General features: G+C 37.7%; 1 protein-coding gene across 2 annotated transcripts in view; it reads right to left on the bottom strand.

The window, feature by feature from the left end:
• Positions 1 to 24,574, bottom strand: part of LOC131060927 (protein REVERSION-TO-ETHYLENE SENSITIVITY1) — a 70,647-nt gene extending 46,073 nt beyond the window's left edge. For both annotated transcript variants that reach the window (XM_057994373.2, XM_057994374.2), the window contains exon 1: positions 24,027 to 24,574. The gene's annotated coding sequence lies outside the window, so the exon portion shown is untranslated. The remainder of the gene's footprint in view (positions 1 to 24,026) is intronic.
• Positions 24,575 to 24,795: the final 221 nt, after the last annotated feature.

Here is a 24,795-nt window from a genome sequence, read left to right as displayed (position 1 = left end):
GAATGAGCAAGAAGTTGCAAACCTGAGAGCATTGATGGACCCTGTTTTAAATAGCACTCACAGATGGGTGGACGTACAACATCAAAAATTGAAGGAGCAGAATATAGCCATGGCATTCACCCTAGAAACAAGAACAGAAGAAGGAGAAGCAAGTGTGAGTGAGAATACTTCTCATTCCAAAGGATCGAAGAGAAAAGGACCTGAGAAGAGAGAACCCTCCAAGAAGAAACAAAAGGTGAATCCTGAACGTCCACCGAGTACTTCTTCTAGACATGAAAAGGAGATAAGTCAAGGAAAGGATCAAAGAGAGATAGTGTATGAAGTTGATGAGTCTATGGAATCCATGGTGCAGAATGATAAACAAGGCAAAGGACGAACACCTCAGTACTCATCAAGTCAATCTCTCCCTCTCCAGGTTGGTGCTAATGAGCAACAAGAAGAAAAGAATGATGATGAAGCAACATCTCCTTTCAGAGACGATAGACCTCTGCCTAGGGAAATACAGGTAAGGGAAAGAAAGTCTTCCATTCCAGATTGGTTGAAAGAAAGACTGACAAGGGTAGTTCTAGTTGAAGAGGAAGAACAAGTATTTGATTTGGAAAGTCTCATAGGAAACTCCCAAGAAGAAATTGAAAAGAAGAAGGCTACAAAGATGTCAAAGGTAATTAGAGATGATGCAGGATCGAGGAAGATACAGGTAGCCACACTCGTAGTGGACAAGTATGAAGATGAGATTATGGCAAAGGAATATGATTTAGAGACATTTGATCTTGGTCCACTTACCTCCGAGCAGGCTATGGAAGAAGCGACTGATGCAGTGAGAGCACTTAATGATAAACTCAAGGAAGAAATGGAAAAGAATAAGAGGCTAGAAAGGGAGGTTAGCGCTTGGAGGAATTATTTTAGCCACCTTAATCAACCATTAAGGCAACAGGATCCAGCAATATCACCTTTGCATGCACTTCCTCCTGAATCAATAAATGAGGCAGAAAGGATGAAGAACTTAGCCCAAATCACGAGTTCTTGGATTGATGAATCTTACAAGGTAGCCATTGAATTTGTAACAAGAATGATGAAGACAATCCATCGGGCTATCCAAGTCCTTGAGATCATTCATAATCTATTGATAACTGTAGATGCATTCACTCACACTAGAGACATTGTCATCTCGGTCTTACAAGTGATAAGAAGGACGCCAAGGCAGGTTTTAGCACAAGAGAAGATAATGGATGGAGGAACTCATAACCTTCTGCAATGGTCAACTTTGCTCCAAATGAAGTAAGTTCTTTTCGAAGACATCAATACTAGATGCAGCCGAGTTGAGGGCACCATCCATCCTATTCAGGATAACGTGTTTGATGTATTATGTACAATCCTTGACAAAAGGATAGAAATCGAAACAAATGTGGATGTCCAAGAATTGGAAGACAGGATCAAGATTATATTTTGCAAAGAGGAAAACATGGTCACAGAAAAGCAGTGAGATCAGATGTATGCTACTATGTTCCCGATCGAGAAAACAAAAGAGCTAGAGCCTGGATGGGAGATGACCCTTCTCGCAACTTTTGATCAAGTCCTTCACCTGGAAGAACGAATGAAGAACCTGCATGAGATTCCCATTGCTGAGATTGAGGGGATTACATCCAAATTCATTGAATATGCCAAAAAAGAACATAGAAAAGGGAAGAAAATTCTAGATGAGAAGTTGTAAGATGATGTGGCAACTCTATCCCCATTGGGCTATGTTTCCTCGGTATTTGTGCCAATTTCTATTGGCTATGGATTGATAATGTTTCTCTAAATGGGGTCTTTTTGTAACAAATCCTAATTAGGGTTTAGGTGTCAAAATCTCAGCCTTTGATCTTCGTTAGATCCAGGCTGTTCATTGTATTTGAGAGTGTTATATAAGCCCTCACTCAATTCATTCTAAAGGGTTAGAATTAGAGAAAAGAGAAATAAGATTAAGATTGTTAGCAACAGAGAAAGAAGTAGTGAAGAAAGAAAGTTGAACAATTGTTGTTTTATTTTGCTATAAGATCAATGAAATATTAAAGTTATGGTGTTTTATTGCAATCCTTGTGGCTATTTTCATGGTTGTTTATCTTCTTGAATCACTCTTAGTAGAGATAGTACTTAAGTTTTAGAATTAGATTGAAGGACGAATGTTGTGTTTGATCTTTGGTAAAACTCATAGTCCAAACCACTAGCTCCTTACTGATCGTAAGCACGTCTTGTGTGGTCAACTGGAGATATTAAGATTGTTTAAGAGTTCAATCATTATTGGATATATTGATATGTATCTTAGTGATAGTATCTATCCCATTGATGATTCGAAAATCGTTAAATCCCCTTAGAAGATCGCACCAATTCCAGTAGAGTTGTAATCTTTTGGCAATACTGAAATTGGTAGAGTTTTATCAAGACCAGTCCTCATTTAGTCATTCCTAGGATTAGTTTAGTATCGCCTCATTAAACCCCTTATCTTTTGCCTTTTTTTTGAAACATCAAGTAAAGTTAGGAGAATTCACTTTCCTCGTTGAAAAGTAGTTGCAAGAGCAAGCTTTCTCAGAAAGTACGTAAGGCCCCTTGTAAAACAGCAAACACAACGACCACTGGTGCTTATGCACGAGTAGAGAACCTACATAACAGAACCTTGGAGTTTCTCCGATTGATCCTTCTGCGAAAGCTTCAGCATTCGGGGAGCTTTATTCAAGAGAGGATAAGATACCTCTGGGTATTTTATTCTATGTTTGGTCATGTATAAAAGACACATCAACACAAACCTATTTTCAATGATAGTATCACACCATGTTGTTGCTGCAGATTTTGCGTCTTGGAACTGTTTGTTTTGACCTGTTGTGACCTTTTCACACATCACCCCATTGCAAACGGGGACCCCCTCTTTCCTGCTTTCTGCGTTGGTTAGTTTAGGGTTTTGGCAGCATAGTTGGCAATTTTGAGTTCCCATGCCTGAGTCTTGGATTTTTTATCGTGCCTAATTGTCCTTTAGGGTTTTGAAGTTATAGGATCAAGTGCGTGAAAGTTGAGATTTTAAATGATCCTAATTTTGTCTAAGTGTAGACCTTTTGAGTGTTAACGTGTTTTTGAATGTCCTCGTAGGTGACTTTTTAAGTGCTAAGGTGTTTTAGGACCTTTAGGAGTTATTTTCTCGCTCTTAGGAAATTATTCAAGTTGATTTTGCACTTTATCCCGATAGGTTTCCTTGTGTTTCACTCAAATTTTGGTATATTTACCTAAGTCTCGATACGTTTTATTGAAAATTGTAAGTGTCCAGATGATTTTGAGTGGTTAAACTGTTAAATTCCTGATGAAAATTCAAGTTCTAGGGGTCAAAATGTCAAAATTCCTAATGGAAGGTGCTTTTCTCCCCACATTTTCGATGACCCATGATTTTCCCCCACTCAAAATTCTGATGGGAGGTGAATTTCCACTGGATTCCTGATGGACCTCTTTTTCCCCCACTCATTATCCAAACATGGGGAAATTTTCCACCAGGAGGTAACAATTTGACTAAGTGTTGGGAAATCCTCTTGATGACCCACGTTTTTCCACCAGGACTGCGGATGACTTTGATGATGATTGAAATGATGATTCTTGATGCCAATTGATTTTCAACCAGAGCTTTTCATTATGAGATTTTATTATTTTAAGGATTTTAATGTGGATAGTGATTCCAAACATGAGGCGAATTTCCACCAGTGAGGACTTTGATGATTTTTGATCTAGAGAATTATCCTAACAAGGGTCGAATTTCCCCCAAAGTGATTTTTTGAGCTGAATGACGAATTTAAGTTGGAAATTTTCATTCCAGACAAGGGTCGATTTTCCCTTGAAGGTATTATTGTCCAAATTGATGAAAAATTTGTTGGGAATTTTATCCCAATAGGGGTTGATTTTACCCCAAATGACATTTTGATGATACACTCAAGCAAGGATTCCATTCGACCTTCTCATATCTAGGTAAGACCCTTGGCGAGCAGACTCACCAACATCACAGCGGCAACAGAGGCTAAGGCATAGGAGGCAGAGGTACGCTTGAAATACGTTAAAAAATAAAAAATGAATTGCCATGAGCGGCGCGCCTAATTCACAAACATAAGGGATTCGTACAGGACCATCACCACCATCGTCTAATTTGCATGAATCGATTCTGGTGGAATACTAGTAATGGTAGTCGATCTGTTATGTTGAGGGGTACGCACCTTCAAGTGAAAAAATGCAGTGCTTTGTCAAGTGGACAGCGATCACTCGCCTGATATTTTAACAAATCGAGAATTAATAATATTCCACGAAATAAAACTCGGAATAAACAAACCTATATTGACCCCGCAATTAATCTGACCGGGCTCGGACGAGATACCCCGCTAATATTGATTCATTTTTACGAGAGATCCCGAGGAAGACGATTATCTCGGCGATATTGTAGAATCACAACCCTATCTCTAGAAAAAGTCGCAACCCTTACTCTTTACGGCGACATATATATAGAGTCTAGTGCAGTTTCATAATGTTCTTCACCTACGATCGTCGGGGATGGTGTGTGGCACACACTGTCCCAGAAGTGGCGAAAGGATGTCCGGCCTCGGGTCTACTAGATATAGCCGGGTGGGTAGATATAGTCAGGCCTCCTCCGCCGGGGGATTGCCAACTAGGGCGATTTTCCCTTGGGGGTCAATTTTGATCCAAATTTTAAATATTTTTTAATAAATGACCCCAAATTTAATTATTTTTGTGATCATTAAGGATTATTTAAAAAACAAAAATAATTAATAAATGATTTGCAATAAACATTAAATGATTTTTACCTTCTAGAAGCAAATCGATTTTCCCCAGGCAAGTATAAAGAGCAAAGTTTTATCCCACATTGCTTGTGTGGTGAAAACTCAAGGTGAAAACTAGTTTAAAAGAGGGAGGCCAATGATATAATAATATTATATTTGCCAAGCGTGATTGCTAAGTTGCTGACTTGGGCGATTTTCTCCAGCTGGGCGATTTTGGTGAAGTGTCTTCTTGACACCATTTGAGCTGGAAATTGTTTTTGTTATTCATTTTCTGCCTTTCCAGCCTTGGGTGATTTATTTTGGCAGCCATTGGAGCTGATTTGGAAGACATTTTTCAGACTTTGGCGATTTTTCTTAGGTGGCACCATTGCTGGAAGGAGGGCAATTTTCCTTGGGAGGTCAAATTCCTCCAATTTTGAGCAAAACACTTCATTTTCAGGGGCTGCCACTGTTGTTCCTTGCTGAGTGTTAACTGGACCTGCATTATTTCTCCATTGTTGAAGCTTACTTGACCTCCATTGTTGGCTGGGAACACATTTTCAGACTTCATACTTCATTCCTAGCTCATTTCTACCTTAGGCGATTTTGTCTAGGGGCTGTTTGGAGGAGTTTTCAGCACATTTTCAGAGCTTTTTATTGCTGTTGCAGGTCTGAGACACCATTGTTGCAGGCTGTCCTCAAAAAACTTTCAGTTCCAGCCCTCTCCCAACTTTAGCGATTTCACTTGGAGAGCATTTTTGTGTCATTTTGTGATCATTTCCAGGGTTTCTTATCACTTTGCAAGGTGCTAGTAAGTCTGAAACACACATTTTCAAACTTGTCTTCAGAAAACTTTTATTTACCAGCCATACATACATACCCGGAATTGATTGTTTTCATCATGGGAAAATTATTTTCATCAAATTTTTGCATTACACGCAATTGCAACATGATTTAAGTGACTAATTTCAGACTTAATGGCAGCCATTGTTGACCTGGGAAGGTGTCTTCAGATAATTTTTGAGTGGAAATCTTACTTTTCACACCTTTCCTAGTTCATTTCCCAATCCAGTATACTCCTTTGCACTCTAATTTTGATAAAATTTCTAAGTATAAGGAGGTGTCTTCAGACCTTGTTAAGTCTGAAAATTGATGATTTTAGTGAAATTCATGAGGGTTTCATACCCTAAACTTGTCACATTTTTTGTTCTATTTTCAGAATTCGTTTAAAATATGGATAAAATTCCTGATTTTCATCCCTAAAATTGTAAGAAATCAGAACTTATTCAATTCTGAAAAACAGTTGTCAAGATAAATTTTCTGAAGTTGCTAACTTCTAACTTCATACAGGTGCAATGTTGAAGTCCAAAATTAGCATTCGAAAGGAACAACAGAAGTTAGTTGAGACAGGATTCTATCCAGAATCCAAGATGGCATCCAGATGGAAGGAGATTACTCATACAAACATGCATTTCCTAAACATGGACCAGATGCGGCAGCGGATGTTCAGAACAAGAGACCAGATTCTTTCCCCTACTTATGCAAATATTATGAAGAGCGGTATCTACCAGGCCGCCAGATTTCCACAATCCATACAGTGCAGCGAGCTAGTCCTGGACTATGCACAATGTTATGATCCCCGCTCCCGAATGATCAAGACTCCTAAGGGTGTCACCATTGCTTTCTTGGCTGAGGACGCGATTGTTGAGGTGTCCGGAATTCCACGTGGAGCAAACATGAAAGATAGGACAAAAGATGAATATGAAGAAAAATACAAGAGGATGGATGCGTGTAAAACCACAATAAACAAGGAATGGATGATCAAACCTAGGGCTCATCATTCTAAGGCTCCCAAGACACTCATGTGCACAGATTTAAAAGAAGAATATAGCGACTTAGTATTTCTCCTGAACCGAGTGATGGGCATATCACAAAGTGCATTATATCATGGATGAATTTTTAATTTTATCCAAGATTGTCTGAGGGGAACATTGATCAATTGGTCAAAAATCATAAGTGACAATCTGGATTTTCAGCTAAGGAATGTGGAGAGATCCAAGTCATTGGCCATGACTTTCTATTTCGTGTATATACTTGCACGATTTGTTACTTACAAACGATTGATATGCAGAGGCGAAGTCAGGAATGGACAAGGGCAGTACAGGAGTTATGAATGCTATCCACAGCTGAACATGTATCAAATTGAAGATTATAAGAGAGTGAATGATGCATTCCCCATGTACATCACACGGATGTTGTGGGGCGAAATTCACAAGAGGTCGTCCAGGGAGGCAACAGAGTTGATTGAGCAGGTATGGATCACGGTACATACAGTTTCCCACTTTCACATACCTAAGGATTGATGGATTTCAATCCGAACCTTACAGGCTTCCTAGGTATCCTACAGACATAATGATATTACTTGAGGTGGTGAGACAACTTCTAGAGTTTGATTCTATCCAGAAGGACAAACATAGAACGGGGATGACATTTCCTATTTCGGTAGGGAAGACATTGGAGGTTTGACATTCTACCACTTCAGCTAACACAGTTATTGAAGAACTTGAATTTTATCACCTTGCGACATACAAAAGAAGAGAAAGGTTTGATCTAAATAAGAAAGTTGGAAGGATAAAGGGTGATCGGTTCATACACAAAGTGGACATAGAAGATTATTGGGCCAACCTAATGGACGAGCAAGCAGTGAAGAGAAGAATGTGGTCCAAAATGTTCATGGATTTCATGAGGAAGTGTGGACTTTTCCTCATTCCTGATCAGATATTAGATGATAAGGATCATACGAATCCACAATATGAGAATGAAATGAAGGCGGCGATTCTATTGCCTAATTGGTCACAACAAGAAGTGGCAGATTTGAGTGTATTGATGAGAGAAGTCTTGAGTTTCTCCCGAGGATGGGTGGACAATCAGATGAACAAGTTAGTTGATATGGGTGTTATCTTCACATATGAAAAGATGAAACAGGAGGAATCCTCTTCGAAAGATGATCAAAGAACTATCAACGACATAAGGATTCATGTGGATGAGGAAAGTCAAGCTCCCAAGCGTAGGAAGAACACACCAGGAGAAGTCAAGGCTAGAGGGAAGAAGATTAAGGAGGTTAAGAAGAAGCTAAAGGTTATTATTCCTTCACCTATCATTCCTTCACCTTCCCTTAGTGTCTCATCAATCAAAGAGATTGAAGTGCCAGAACAGAACAACGAGATTGAACAATATTCCAACACGGTGATATTACCAGAGAATGTTCAAGACTTATATGCCACCGCTACATCTACTCCACCAAATGAAGATGGTGATCAGTCGGGAGATCATACTGTCCTTTTGGAGGTTAGTTTGGGGAAGAATGTATATGATTTGACTAAGGATAATCCTGATGATGATGATGATGTTATCTCGACATTGAGAGAGCTTGATCGAGAGATGTGTCTTGATGATGGTATGGAGATGGCCACTATTCTTGATTGGCTAATGAAAAGTATGGAGAAAAGTAAGAAGATGGTAGAGGTTTAGCCAATTGACGACATTGATGATTGCTTAACCAGAAGCAACAAGGAAAAAGAACCAAAGAAGGCTGAGATTTTGTCACGTATAGCTAGAGATGAGACGGGAATGCGGATTGCATAGGTGGTTGTTCCTATTGGAGATGTGACGAAGGATGTTAATACTCCCATGGATTTCCAGATCACTTCAGTTGCCCTTGGTCGTACTACAAAAGAGTAGGAATTCCAAGAAGTTAGTGATACTCTCAAGGCAATCAGTGCGAGATTGGACAAGGAGATAGAGAAGAAAGAAGAATATAAGGAAGAAAATATCGAACTTAGAGAGTACATTGCAGGGATAAGGCGTGAGAATCCCACCCTTATTTCCCCTATTGAAATTGATCGTGGACTACATATAGATTATGAGGCAGCGAGAGGTACACTCTCGGAATTGGAGAAATGGATTGAAGATACGAAGAGACAGGCAAATGATTTCCTTACTCATTTTGTCTAGGCTTTTGACAAAACAACGGCACTCACGTTCAGGATACAATATCTAGAGGGAGTTTGGGAAGAACTTCGACCTATTCAGAAGAAAACTATTCCATGCCTCAGAGCCTTGAAAAGAATTCCTATGTCCACATTGATCAGGGAGAATATTGTGCATAATGGAGATAGATACGATTTCCATGGCTAGTACTGTTCATTGGCCATGAAGAAATCAACTTATGAGAGCGCACAAGAGAATTGTACAGAGATGGAAGGATCAATTCATGAGATCCAATCGAAGATCCTTGCCTCAATTGAGGAATTATTGGGGGGTTGATGTCAGTGAAGCCAGTGGTTTACACTTAGCAAAATTGAGAGACAAGATGAAGTTCATGTACTTCAATCAATTAGACTCTTTGAAGAAGAGTCAGATGGATGACTTAGTCTCTTTGTTGATTCATGTCCACAATTCACAGAAGCTTATGCCAGATTGGGAGAACACCTTTGATGCTTACTCAGATGCGTTGGACATGATTGATTTAAAGCAGGATAACTTACCCAGCATTTACATGGAGGAATTAGATTCTATATTAGCTAGATTCTTGGAATATGCTACGAGAGAAAGAGATGCAAGACAAAATCTTTTAGAAGATTCCTTATTTGATGACTAGGTGTCTTTCTATTGGGCCATATGTTGGTGGCTCCATTTTTTATGTAAACCCTAATTAGGGCAACTCTAGGGCTTTGTTGGCATGATCTTGGCCCTTGATTTTGATTTAATCTTGGCCATCCATTTTGTATGAGACTCTATATAAGCTCCATTGCCTCTCATTTGCAAGAAAGATTTTTGAGAATTGTTGGTAGATGCTGCAGATTTGAATATAAATCATTGTTTGACTTGATGGGGATTTTTGTTTAAGTGTTGTCTTGCATTCAAGGTTCTCAATTCCTCCAAGTTAGATTAGAATTTTAGATTAGAATTTTGCTTTCAAGTTTGTTAGTTTGAATGAAAGAATTTGTTGAATGTATTTGTGTGGAATCCATTTATCCATACCACTAGCTTCTTGTTGATTGTAAGTGCGCCTTGCATGGTCCACTTGAAATTTATGCAAGTTTAACTTCAATTATTATGCATCTATGCTTATGCATCAACTTGGATGGTATCAATGTTTGATGGTAGTAATTTGAATATCTATGAAATACACCTTAGATGATTGCACTAAGCTTGTGTCAAAATCTGTTCGACTTGATGGTGAGACCTTGCCTAGTTTGATTCCACTGAATTTGTTCACTACTTCTTGCATTCTAGGTTCAGAATAGATTCCTTAACCCTATTCCCTTTTTGCCTTTTATTAAGAAAGTCTTGTTAGAATTGAGTCAAGAGCTTCATTGCTAAATCCTAAGTTAGAACAATTGTGTAAGTCCCCAAGCGAAAAACAGCAATTCACATCGACCATTGAGTTACCCACTCGTCAAGACCTGACTGTAGAAACCTTGGAATCATTTTAGTTGATCTTACCCTTAGCATCTGAGGTGATTTTGTTCAAGAGAGGGTAAAGTACTTTGGTATTTTATTCTGCTGCTTGCATGTGCATAAAACACACATCAACATGACCTTGAATCTGGCAGAAGCAACAAAGAGGAAATCATGTAATTATGCCCACAAATAAAACAACACATTCTATATTTACTGTGATTTCAGATTATCAGTTGGATCAGATTTTACGTTACCATTATGTCTTTTGTATCTTGGACTATATCTCCATAAAAGTTTCACAAAGTAAGAATGCTTGGCAAATGTATTAAGCATTAATATATGTGGGGTTCGGTTGACAAAGGGTTGGATTAACTGTTTCACTGATAGTATTAAGCATTAATAAGTTTCCTAACATATTGTTGATGTGTTTTTTATGCTAATGTGAACACAGAATAAAATACCAAGGTATCTTATCCTCTCTTGAACAAAGTTTCCTCGAATGCTGAAGATTTCGCCTAAGGATCATTCGAGAAAACTCCAAGGTTCTTATATGTAGGGTCTCTACGTGTGGATAAGCTCAATTTGGTCTGATGTGATTATGCTGGATTCACAAGGGGGCTTACATCCGAATGCCTAAACGTCTGATTTACTTTGGATATCACTGGAACGTGGGTATTTACTGATCCTTGATTTTTAAAAAGGAAAAAAGGATAAGGGTTGGAGAGGAATCTAATTCTAACACTAAGAATGTAGGAGCAATGGATAACCTTTGATGAAACTCTAACTAAGTCTTGCTTTGACATGCTATGATCATCTCCACAACGCTAGTGTGATCTTCTAAGGATAGCTTTACGATGTTCAAATCACCGCTACAAGCATAGACACCGTCAGGTTGATGCATATCAATGAAGAAGCGATAAATGAAGTTTGAGTTGAATGATTCTAGTTGACTACACAAGGCAAGTTTGCAATCAACAAACCGCTAGTAGTATGGATATACAAATTTCACCATTGATCGTACAAATTTCTTCCATTCATCTAATAAGGTGAAATTAAATTTGAGAAGTATAGAGACCATGCAAATTGTAGAATCGACACAGAATTCACCATTCCTTCAATGAAGTTTACATGTCTTTTGCAACAATGTCTTGACAACAATCTTTGCACTCTCTTTCTACTCTACTCTAAAATGCTATCTACTATTAAGCTACTAATTATTGACTATCTCTCTTTTTCTAACTCCTAACTATTATCTATTAACCTTTACAAATGAAGAGTTGGGGCTTTATATAGAGAGCCCTATACAAATTGATGGCTCTGATTGACTTAGGATCAATGGCTAGGATTATAAGATAGAAACCCTAATTAGGGTTTGTTAGAACAAACTTCCTTAGCCAATGAGAAAATTACATTCAAGGAGCGAGGACCAATAGGAAGCAAGGGTAGGTACACCGAAGTTAGTGTCGTCCCTGATAAATTAGGTACATTGAATCTGGACATGCTAAGGTGGACCAATCCGACTGGAGGAAAAGTGACTGGGATGCCACCTTGTCTGATGTTTGTGTCTTGGTTGATCCTCCTCTATCTTTTGATGCGATGAATGATGTACCTCTTTAACTTCCATGTGCTTGATGAGGCCTTCACATGGTCAAGTCATTTCTTTCTCCTCTGGTAGCTCATATTGCTTTGAAGAGCTTGTAAGGTCCTCCTTCTCTGTCATTAAGTGGTTCCTTTGTGTGGTAGAATGAGATCTTGAGGCTATCTTGCAACTCCCCGAACACTTGAAGTCTTCCAACGTTTCAAAACACCTTGAGTCCTCCTTTATGCATTTGGAACGTCCTTGATGATGATGGGCTTAGAATAGGTCGTCCTTGTCCTGACCTAACCTTCTTCCATCTGCAAAACAAACCAAAAGATGATTAAGCACACATGATATATTTATCCTGGTCATAGCATTTCTTACCTGAAATTATCAACAAGAAGGCATTAAAATGAAATTCCCTTAGGATCCTCCCCAAGGACAAGCCCTATAAGAATTTCACTTTGGACCCTTTGGAAGGGTCAGGAGCGAAATTTGCAAAGTTGCTCAATTAGACCTCATTTCAACATTACCTTACCAAGATCAAGTCATTCACCTCCAAAATTGCCAAGGAGTAGGTTTTGCTCAAGGACCTAGGCAAAATATTAGACCTCCTAGGAATTTCGCTCTGGACCCTTTGGAAGGGTCAGGAGCGAAATTTTGCCTTTCAGGCTTAATTCACTTCACTTAACCTTTGAATTGCTTTCTCTTGAAGACATCATTGATTTGACCCCCAAAAAGACCAAAAAGAAGGATTTCACTTTGGACCTTGGCCAAGGACAGGACCTATAAGGAATTTCGCTCTGGCTCAAAATCTTCACTTCTAGGACTAACAACTTGCTTAAATGCATGCCTAAGGATGTTTTTGATCTCAATCAACACTAGGTTTGATGCAAAATTGAGGTTTTAAGGATTTCGCTCTGGACCCTTTGGAAGGGTCAGGAGCGAAATTCTTCCTTAGGCTCAAATTTTATCATTTCCTTACTCCAAATTGCCTCCCAAGGCAAGTACATGCTAGCCTTCTCTCCACCAAGGCCTAGGAATCCATATCTTAGTCTTCATCATGAGCAAACTAGGTGATTTTGAGAGTTTTGCTCTGGACCCTTTGGAAGAGTCAGGAGTGAAATCCAAGATTTGATTGTTTTCCTTCACCTAGATTCATTCTTCATACCTTGCTTTCCTTTGACTCTCAACTTTGGATCCCACTCTCACGAAGACAACACTTGTTTGACCTCAAAATGGCTTTAAAGGAGAAAATCGCTCAAAACCATGGCCAGGGACAAGACCTATTTAGGATTTCGCTCTGGACCCTTTGGAAGGGTTAGGAGCAAAATTCAAGATTTAGCTCAATTCCTTCACATTTGGTGATCACAAGCTACTCAAAGGCATGCTTAAGGACATCTTCACTCTTAATTCACCCTGATCCACACTTGGCTTGACCCAAAATTGGGAGAAAAGGGAGATTTTTGGGAATTTCGCTCTAGACCCTTTGGAAGGGTCACGAGCGAAATTCATGTCTTGAGCTCATTTCTTCATTTTTTCAACTCCAATCTACCTCAGAAGGCAAGGACACATCACTTCACTTCCATCCACGCCATAAAAACCAAGGATTTGACCTCCTCCAAGGGAAAAATAGGTGTTTTCAAGAATTTCGCTCTGGACCCTTTGGAAGGGTCAGGAGCGAAATTCAAGTTTTAGGACAAAATCCTTCACTCCTTCACATCCCATCACTTCAAAAGGCAAAGACATGTTAATCCACTTCCAAATATGCCCAAGGAACTAAAATATTGGCCTAAACAAGGAAGAAAATGAGGTTTATGGAGAATTTCGCTCTGGACCCTTTGGAAGGGTCAGGAGCGAAATTCTCAGTCTAGGTTGATTTTCACCATTTCATCGCCTCAAACCTTCTTTCAAAGGTTAGAACACCTCAAGGTCACTCCAACCATGCCTTAGAAGCCCAAAACTTGGCCATGACAAGGAAGAAAATGAAGGTTATGTGAATTTCGCTCTGGACCCTTTCAAAGGGTCAGGAGTGAAATTCTTACTTGGGCTCATTTCTCACCTTTTTCCTCCCTTCCTTGGCTTGGATATAACTTCTTAGGCCTCCTTCCATCATGATCAAGTAAATTTTCTCATCAAATTGGCATTTAGTTCAAGATTTTGTTAGGAAATAAGGTCATACAAGAATTTCACTCTGGACCCTTTGGAAGGGTTAGGAGCGAAATTCTTACTTGGGCTCAAATCCTAACTTCATTTCCCATATTTCTTCATTCAAACAAGTGAATTGCCTTCAATAATACCTGGGTCATGGATTAGCTCATGGCTTTGGGCAATGTAGAGTGTCTTATAGAGGAATTCGCTCTAGACCCTTTGGAAGGGTCAGGAGCGAAATTCCTATTCTTGGCCCAATTTTCCTTGCATTTAACTTGTCTTTGCCTTAGACTCAACCTTTTGATGCATTTCCTTCCATATCTTGCAAATTCGCTCAACCACTCACTGACTTAGGTCAAATCTTAGGTCCCTTGTGAAATTTGCTTTGGACCCTTTGGAAGGGTCAGGAGCGAAATTCTTGATTTGCTCAAACTTCTTGATCTTTTCATCAAATCATGAGGTCTAGACTTATCCAAGGCATCTCCAAAGGACAGATAGGTCAACTTCACATCAAATTATACCTAGGACTTCATCTTTCACCTATTGTACCAACCTTAAACTCTTAAAGATGACACACACTCACAAAACTCCACTAACCTCCTCAAACTCGGGCTAGCCACACCTAGAAATAAGAGCAAAACTTGACCTGGGGAAGGCTTTCAAAGAAACCCTGACCTGAAGCATCCATTGACTCACCCTAGCTCCAACAAAGCCTGCTATCTTGGTGATCCCTCTGGCAACACTCAACATGCAAAGGCTAATAGACGAGAACCTAAAAGACCTAGAAAACAAACCCTAGAAGGCAAAAAGAAGGGGGTCCCCATTTGTAATAGGGCGATGTGTGAATACGTCACAACACATATATGGTTGGAAAAGAAGTTATAACCGTGGAGTTTAAAGGTTGTGAATAGATATGACTCATTTGGCTTTTCATGACAATTCATCGATGGGAAGATATATTATCTAAGCAGTTGTATTGTTTAAGGTTGGTTGAAAGAAGTTATAAACTAATTGTTAACTGCCAACCAAATCAGTTATAACTGACTGTAACTGTTAACTGTTTCTAACAGTTATCAAGTTCTATTTATATAGACGTAAGTTCGAGGCTTGGTGTGTGTGTGGTGTTGAATAATGCTAAGAGTTTGATAGTAAAATCTGTATTTATAAGAGCAGAAGATTGTGCGTTATTCAGAACATGAAAACTCATGAATAAGGCTTCGTGTTAGAATACTGAAAGTGGTGTGTAAGATGCTGAGAATCTGAATGAGAATGTCAATGAGATGATGCAGAACCTTGCCATTGCAAGATACAGAAAGCATGCAGATCGTAGTGGAAGATTAAGGTATACTGTGATTCTATACTCTATATGTTGCTTTTTTATTCTGATTATCAACAAGATCAGCAGTGATATATATGCCACACCCTTGCTTAATAAAGTTGTGTTGACTTTATGTAAACAGGGTCATTCTAAAAGACTGCAGACAGGATACAAAAATTTATTTGCAGATTGAATATAAGACTGATTCATATTTGAAAAGGTTATGATGTTCAGTTTGTAACAATCCCAATGTATGCTTCCAATATTGTATTAGTTCAGATTTGAAGTCAGGAATTCTTTTGTTTGTGACATTCTTATGGTTGGTGCCAAAGGATGCTGAGTTGGTGCTCAGACTCAGAATTTGATAATTGTGAGAGTTGGTGCTTGTAGGAGTTTGGTGATTCCTTGGGGTTGGTGCCCTAAAACTTTGTAAACATTTTGATCTGTGAAGCTGGATTAGGACAGTAGATCCTAGCAGCATTTCTCACTGTGGTTTTTCCCATCCTGGGTTTTCCACGTATTTCTTGTGCATTAGTTTCATTGTGTGGTTGCATTCCTCTCAAATTTCAGTTTTAAGTTTTTAAGTTCAATAAAAAATTAATTGGTTAAGGATCAGACTTTTACATCTTCTACTGATTCACCCCTCCCCCCCTCCCCACCCAACCTCTCAGTAGAAGAATTGTGTTCCACACATTATTCACGTATATTTTGAAAACCTTTTGTTATCTACTCCCTCAACCTTATGCTACAAAAGATTGCCACCAAAATTGATTGAATCAAATTCGTGTATGTCAAGGCTAAAGAGATCCAAATCTTCATCACCAACCACCCCATGTCACAAGGCAGAATTTGATCATTCTCAAAATTGGAGCTACTAAAGGTAAGTTAAACATTAAAATTTAAAATTTATTTTAATATTTATGTTTCACTTTATTAATTTTTTAAACTTAATTGTGTTTTCTTCTTTGTTTTTGTTGTTTATATTTTGATTTTGAAATAGATTGCTAAGAATTGTTTCGCCTCCAACACAATCATCTTGAGACAACTTGTGAAGGTTTGGGAAGCATTTCTAACATGGTTATCAACCAGAATTGATCCATATGGAAGCAAACCAGAATTGATCCATATGGAAGCAAACCAGCATTGAGAGAGCAGCAAGCATTATGCAAATGATCCTAGATGACATTTGTTGAAACTGTATTGAATATCTCCTTACTTTCAACAAGGCCATTTTGAGTATGACCTGTTATATCAACATGAATAGCCTTGTTTAGGAGAGATAAATGATGGCATCAACTCAATTATTGAGAAGATGAAGACCATCATAAATGAGAGATTCTAATGAAGATTTCTTCAAACAAGTGCACAAAAATATTGAAGAGAGATGGAACACAACAACCACCCCACTACATCTTCTTGCCTGTGCATTCAGTCCAAAACATTAAAGTGTTGAGATCCTTTTTGTGCCAACAAGGATTGCCCCCATAAACACTTGAAATTGAAACATCATCATTTCAACTAATCACTCATCATTTCCTCTATAATTAATCGAATAAATCATTTCTAGTTGGTTAATCATCTCGATCTTCCTCCCATTATTAATTAAATAATATTTTATTATTTAATTGATAAAATTAAAATCACTATTCATCTAACCCTATTCCTAGCATTAATATTCTTAACACCCTTCTATAATTTAACCTTAGATCAATAAATGTAAAATTTTATTTATCTAAGCCCATCTCATCCACATTCAAAAATTAAATAAATTTCAATATTCATTTAATTCCCTTATTTTAAGCACTCATTAATCAACTAAATCAAATTAATTAATCCTTGAAATCATTTGTACATGCCGAATAATGATTAATCATGGCATTATGTCCTCAAGTCCCTAAGTTGGTAAATATGGTACACATGCCATTCAACATATACACTTGCAGTACTTGGAAGCATGGGGCAAGATCTCCACATCCTTCCAAAAGGTTACTTTTTTTATCCCCATCATCCACTTCTTCCAAATCAAATCTCCACCATTGATTCCCCTTGAATCTTGGGAACCCTTTTGACCTCCACTCCAAGCATGCCACTTGGAGGCTTCCAAGCACTCAAGCAATGAGCCTTTAATCTCTACAGTCTATCTTGGCCTTCCATTCATCCTTCAAAATTTCTATAAATTGAGACCTCCACAAGCCATTCGACAACTCTTGAATGTAATATTATGTTGACATTTTGAGCAAATGACATCCTACACCATCTAACATCAATCCTTAGACACAACTACTATGTGCTTAGTGCATCAAGGAGACTTGCATGAGGGTAATTTATAATGTATTCATTGTGTTTTGCTTTCCTTTTGTCTTAACTTGAGTCGTTGCATATTTGTGGGTTGAATTAGTTAATTTAGTGTTTTATTGAGTTCTTATATGTGCTCATATTTATATACACATAGCCCCATATAAGGATTTTAAAGCCAACGAAGGGTACAAGAAGCAATTCATAGATTCTTCCCTGGTTTTGATTTGCAAGAAGTTGTTAGGATTGAGTTTACAAATATTGTACACTCCAAAAGTCAAAGTATTGAAGCTCTTCATGACAAGTTTAAGGTTGATGCTCAATTTGGCAGGTACTTCATGGCCAAGCATCCTTACACTTGTAATCTCTTTCAATCAAATTTTGTCACTAAATTTTACAAAAGAAAAAAATAAAATCTCTTTAAATGAAAATTTATAATTTTAGATGTATGACTCTAACTCTCTAACTTTTAATAGGTTGTCAAATCATCTACATTTGAGAGGCATTGGAGCACATACTCATTCATCCACTCACTAAAGTGCAAACAACTACTATCAAGAAAGGGCAAAGGACTTAGTGTACATGTGTTCCAAGGAAGGGGACATGACTAAGTGGGATATCAAGCTAAAGCATATAGACTTGATTGCTTCCACTTCCCAATTTGCTGCACTTGAAGTTGATGACAAGCCAGCTAGCTAACATGCAAGTGTCAATGGCACTGCTTGTGCTTCTTCTAGCATACCAATACCTACATTGATATCGATTGTGATGATAATATTTTTTAAGACCCATATGACATTGAAGCCTAATGATTGATTGTTGACATTATCATTTTTTATCTTTAATATTGAAGTTTGAATAATGAATATATATCATAATATTCAAGTTTAACTAATTGGCATTGTAGTATTTTTATGGTGGATTTGTTCATCATATGATGCTATGGAGCATTTTAAATTTAATTATTGTTTCAAATATGTATGTGTTTACAATTTTTATATGTTTTTGTATGGATGAACCCAACCTGAAAAAAAAAGTTCACAGAATCTACGAATTGAGCCCCCAAACCCAAACCTAAACTGATACTAGGATCGGTAACTTAGCATGGACACAAAACATGAAAAATGAATTATATTGAGTGAGGTCAAAGAAGAAATGTTGCCTCATGTCTAGTGCATAGGTACATTGAGCAACAAGCTCAAAAATCAGAGTCATCATACAATTGATATCTAGAAACTACTCACTTTGCTCTGTTTTCCTCTTCTCTTTTGGTGAATGTAAAATAGTAATGGTCATATGTTTTAAAAAAAATTGGTTAAGGGGCATTAGTCTGCCCCACTTCTCAAGTTTTAATTGTTTTTGAATGCTTTTTTTTGTTTTCTTTATGTGTTTGATAAGTGAGACACCTATAATGTCCCATTAATAGAGTAACTTACAATGTTGGGACTTTTACCTGACTTCTCCTTCTCACTCTATCGAATGATTGCAATTAAACCAAGTAATGGAAATTACAGAAGACATCAACTGCTATTTTTGATATAAAGTTATAACTGTATGCAAGATATAGAATTGATAGCAATATCCGATATACAAATGTGAAATATGTTATGAATGAGATTACTTATCACTTCTAGTGATAAAGAGATGATGCTACGTCTGATATAAACGATCAATTTATGCAATCAATTTATATTGCTTTCAGCAATCGTTTGCTATATCTGATATATTAATTTGATTATGAAAATATATTCATATCACTAGAGGCGATATGTTGCTGTTTCAGATCAATATTTGCATGCCTGCAACTTGACAATGGGTGCTGTTTCTGATATGCAATCTTTAACACTTGCAATCCCTTGGTGCCGCCTCTGATTTGCACAATATTACTTGCAACCGATAATGCCAATGGCACTTGCTCCTACAGAGCAGATCCAATAAGGAATGATATAAAAAGAAATAAAATGTCCAATGATATCTTTGAATGATCAATGGGAATGCCTTTTTATATCATCATTCTGGAATGAGGAGTTGCCTTGGATGAGACATGTCACATGTCCCTTCATATTTGTCACCCTTCATTATTATAGTAATCGCTGCCTTCATGCCTTTACGCTTGGTGTAGTCATCGTATCCCTTCACAACTTATACAAATCATGCCTCTTACTAATTGATGTCATTAATCATCTTATGGCAATCTTCTGATCCCAATGCTAACAATCGATTATGATTAACTAATCTTTTTGTTAACATTGTTGATTAATTTGTGTCTCTTGTGTCAATGCCTATCAAATCTGTGACTTCTCCAATGACGTCCGTCAAGTGGTATTCTATAACCTAATTCCCTCCTTCGATTATGATTATATGGCAATAGTATGCTGATGTTTTGCGGATCTGAATTTTGTGCTGACTTGCTTACTCAGATCAGTGTAGATGTATTACATGATTCTGTTACCATTCTCACTATCTGAATCGGCTCAATTTATAAATCCTCCTAGCTTCTTCATGAACAGATATATGTATACCTTCCAATGATGTGCATCATTGTTGTCTTGGTGATGGATTTGGAACAGCTCCTCAAAGTTATGCATTTGATCAATGGTCATGATTTCATATGTGTGAGAGAGTTGTTTCACCATGAGAACTTGGATGCTTGCAAATCTTTATGCCTTGATGGATGGATAATATATCAATCTCTTACTTGTCTTAATCCTCAAAAGATATACAACCTAATATTGGTACTATGTACACTTATTACTTACTAACTCTTAACTACTTAGATTAATCAAGACTACCACTCTTGATCATACAACCTGTTTGTTGTTTTCTAGGCCGATGTTGGGGACACTAAAACACCCTGAAGACTTGAGGACAATAAGGGTCGTTGCAATGTTAAGGGAATGGCTAAGGGATGCCAAGAAGTACACATAAAGACCAAAAAAAGAGGAGTGTCACCAAAAAATTTCTAAAAATGAGGGACCTCCCCAAAACTTTTCGAAAAAGAGCGGCGGGGAGGGAACATAACCTCCATGTCCCCAAGTCCTCAGGATGTCATTTAGATAGAAGGGACACATCCTTGTGGAACACTAGTAAGTAATAATTCCAAAATGATATCAATCTAACACTTGATAAAGAGATGTATACCAATACCTTGAGCTTTTTCCAAGATATCACCATATCATTGCAAGAGACTATCAAGTAGTTTTATGAGCTGAACTCAATTGGCTAAACTATGAGGGTTCTCTTCCTAGAAATGTTTTGCATCAACTCAATACACCATAAGTAGGATGAGATATTGTGCATAAGAAACCTTCATGCATTGTTTTGCAAATATTAAAGTGATGATGGTCTTTGGATGGGACTCTAGAATATGATAGATGCAATTATTGATATTGAAAAATCAATGTTGTGGCTTAGCTCTATAGGTTGCATCCTAATCTACAAATATGAGCAACCAAGAAGAATATCATAAATTTCCAATGGTGCAACATCTCAAGCAAGAAAATATTGCAACGGTGAGATTACATGTAATTGAAGGTGCATTGAGCAATGATTTTGACATTACAACCCTACTAAAAACAGCCAAGTGAATAAGTTGAGTGTGAGATTCCATTGCCAAACCTAGATGATTTGGAATGTATGGTGCAATGTTGTTCTTAACGCTTCTAGTGTTAATGATGGCATGGAGAAGATGTCCTTTGAGCCAACGGTTGGCATGGAAAAGATGCTCTCATTCTTCAACATCAACTGGTGTTGGCTGCACAATAATAATCAAGCTGGTTAGAATGTCGATACTTTTATCTTGCTCTTTCTTGTATCTGTTTTTTCATGCACAATATTATTAGTTGCCATAGCTGTCAACCTTGTTATTGCTACACCATTTGGTTGAGTAGACACCTCAGATTTCAATGAAGGTTGGCCACTGCAAAGTTGTTTTTGTGTAGTGTGCACTTGTTGAATTCATGAGCATATTTTCTTTAGAGGAGGGCAAGAGAATGAGACTATGTGTTTGCTAGTTCCTCAATATTGACAGCTTATCAATAACATTCCCCCAATGATTGACAAGGAAAAACGTAATCATGACTTGAACGTATGAATGAAGCCCACTGATGTGTCTCAATTTTTTGTGCAAGAGAGGCTTGCAAAAATTCAGATGTGTGAAGAGTTTATAAAACCCATTTGTATAATCTGGAACTGATTAATCCTTCTATTGGCATAACAATTGGAATTTTTAATGCAAGCCTTCTACAGCTGACAATGAAATATGTGCCATCCTCCATGGCAGTGGTGGATCTAGCCGCACCCCATCTTGAGAAATAAAGAGGGTTTTTAGTTCAAAGCATGTTTGCTTGCAGCTTTTTTTTATTTCTTTTATTGCCCAGTGCCTCATTTTACTAGCGGCTAAGGTGATCTTGGAGATATGATATGCAATTCTACCCTTTTTACAGAAGACTATTATTTAGAGACGTGAGTTTCCCACAATCCATTGTAAATGAATTGGTATGCTTCTGGTAAAAGTTGTGTAATATTCTTTGCTTAAGAATATTTATCTTTTGTCTACAGCCACGCACATCCAGGCTACAGTCCACATGGACACTTATTGTAGCTAATTTTATTGTTTTGGGTGGGGTCCCTCGTAAAATTCCTCTTTACCCATCAAAAATATAAACTTGATTCATTAGCATAATATTTGCTGGTGAACATGCATGCATCAAACACATAAAAAACAACAAAGAATTGCTCTTCAGACTCGTATGTTATTTGGAGGAAGTTTTCTGCCATCCACAATGCATTATTGAAAGACCACAGAAATGAAAGCAGCAAATGCATATCAAGCATAACCACCAAGGAAACAATATACATAACCCTGGTTTCTACAATTAATTCTCAGATCTCAAGTTTTTCGGTTTACATTTACAAACCTCTCTTTTATGTTTTCAGTGTTGGAATCTTGTTTTACAGGTTTTACGTTTGTTTTTTTCAAGTGTCCTGGCTGACATTCTTTTAGACTCAGCCTATAGATTCATCATATGACAATTCATTTCTAGGATTCCAAACCAATCGGTATTGATTTTTTTTTCACTCCCAATGTAATGTTAACTCTATTTTATTGCACCCCCAACAATGTTGATCTGTTCAGGGATTCAGCAAACTTGTCTACCTTTAATGCAATAGGATATCAGCTTCCTCAGTGCTTCATACATCCAGTACCTCCCATATTCCAAAATACTTATCAAAACAAATTCAAACATAAAGCACATTAGAATTACAACAATTTTCCTAAATGGTCTAAAGGGACCTAGGAGAAGCATGATTCGGGAACAATCAGGCGTCTAATAGTAGTGGCCTAACTGTATCAGAAAATTATAAATTGAAAGCGTAAAATTAGGGATCTGAAGGGATCTAGTAGAAAGATATCTTGGAAACTCTCAGTTTCCAATTAGTACAAATCTCAATGGCTAGAGCAATGATGTGTAATGTTAAAATCTACACTAGTCACAAAACTCAAAGGCATCAATCCTAGTAAGGAGTGACTCCAATCATTAGCCCTCTATTGACAGTAATAAAAAATGTGGCAGAGCAGCCACAACAGTCATAGGTAGGTTTTTTCGTCCAGAGAGAAGACTTTCCAAGCAAGAAAGTAAGAAATGAACGTACAGTTCTTCTGGCAGCTTCCAAGCCTTTGGATTATTTCTCACAATTTCATGCTTCTGTAACCTGTTTGTTGCCATGGGTACATAGTAAATGAAACAATGAAAGCTTGTTGTGCTAATTAATTAGCCTCAGAATGTACAAGAATCACATCGGGAACCAGCACCTTTTTTTCACTATGGCCAAAAAACTGATGAAGTGCTCTACAAAAGTGTTAAAAAAAAACATTTTGCAAGCCACACCTACCACAATGCAACCTGATAAGTGCTCTACAAACTGTTACAAATGGGAATGATTTTGCAACTCATTTGGCTCAAACAATGCAATAAGCAGGAACCGCCAAAGCCAACCCAAGTGCTAATTTCTCAAATTTAACCCAAAGAATCCACGAGAATCAAACCAGCTGCCTCATGATACAAGACCCTTTTCCCGATACACCAAAAATAAATAACAGAGTTTATGAAGATAAATCAATTAAACCTCATAATGCCTGCATGAATCAAACAAGGCAATCGCCACCCTCTAGCCTTATAAAGTATATAAATCTACACCAGATCTTCAAGCCCAAAAAGGGAGAAAAATCTAAAAACCCAACAAATAGTGAATCAAGAAATAGCCACCCACTCACAATTACCCAGATCACAACCCGGTACATGAAATTCTAAATAAAAACAATCAAAACTAGGCATTCATATGAGCACTCTTCTGAACACGCAATAACCCACACTATTTGACCTTAGAAAAAGAAAACAGTTTCTCGTGATAAAACCTATCCATACACAAATACCTGCAGCCGGATTGATATAAATGCAAAGTGCCCAGTTTTGCAGAGCAACACAAATTCTGCATAAATGGAATAACGCCCATGTGAAGGAACGTCCACTTGAATTATATCACAAAAAGCGCTACTGTATGTAAATCAAAAACTTCGCGTCCAGTGGTCGCCGGTTCGAATCCCACGAGGCCACGCCGGTCCAAAGGCTTTGTTCCCACTAAACAGTTTAACGTCAAATCAGAATATTAAAAACAGCAGATGCGGATATGATCCAGCGCTTCTTCTGGGGTCATGGACGAAATCGACCAGATGCATGAATATGAACATGAACACGAACACGCTCGCCCAATATTCCCACCAACATACAAATAATCTATTTATTTCAAACCAACTTGCAATTTTTTTTACGTAACTAAACAGTCCAAATCTCGATCTATTTTGAATCGCCTTTCTAACTAGTGAAATCTTATTTTTCCTTTTATGATGTCATACATTTGCTGTCTTTTGGCTTTTGGGTGTTTCGAGGGTTTTCGTTTCACTGTATTCTTCGAAGGTTGACAATTTTGATTGTAAAGTGGGATGTATTTTGGTGGGAGTGCATTGTATTTGAGCAAGAAATTAGAAGAGGAAAGTGTGAGCAATAAAGTCTTCGCTTTTTCAATTTCAAATGTGTGAAAAGCTTTTTTTTCTTTTTTCTTTTTTCTTTTTTTTCTCTCTTGGAGGCTATAAAAGTTTTGACATTTTTAATGACATTGCATTAGGCAATGCTTGATGGTCAAGG

This window comes from Cryptomeria japonica, chromosome 1 (assembly GCF_030272615.1).
Source record: "Cryptomeria japonica chromosome 1, Sugi_1.0, whole genome shotgun sequence".
Lineage (NCBI taxonomy): Eukaryota > Viridiplantae > Streptophyta > Pinopsida > Cupressales > Cupressaceae > Cryptomeria > Cryptomeria japonica.
This window is presented reverse-complemented; position numbering and strand designations above follow the sequence as displayed.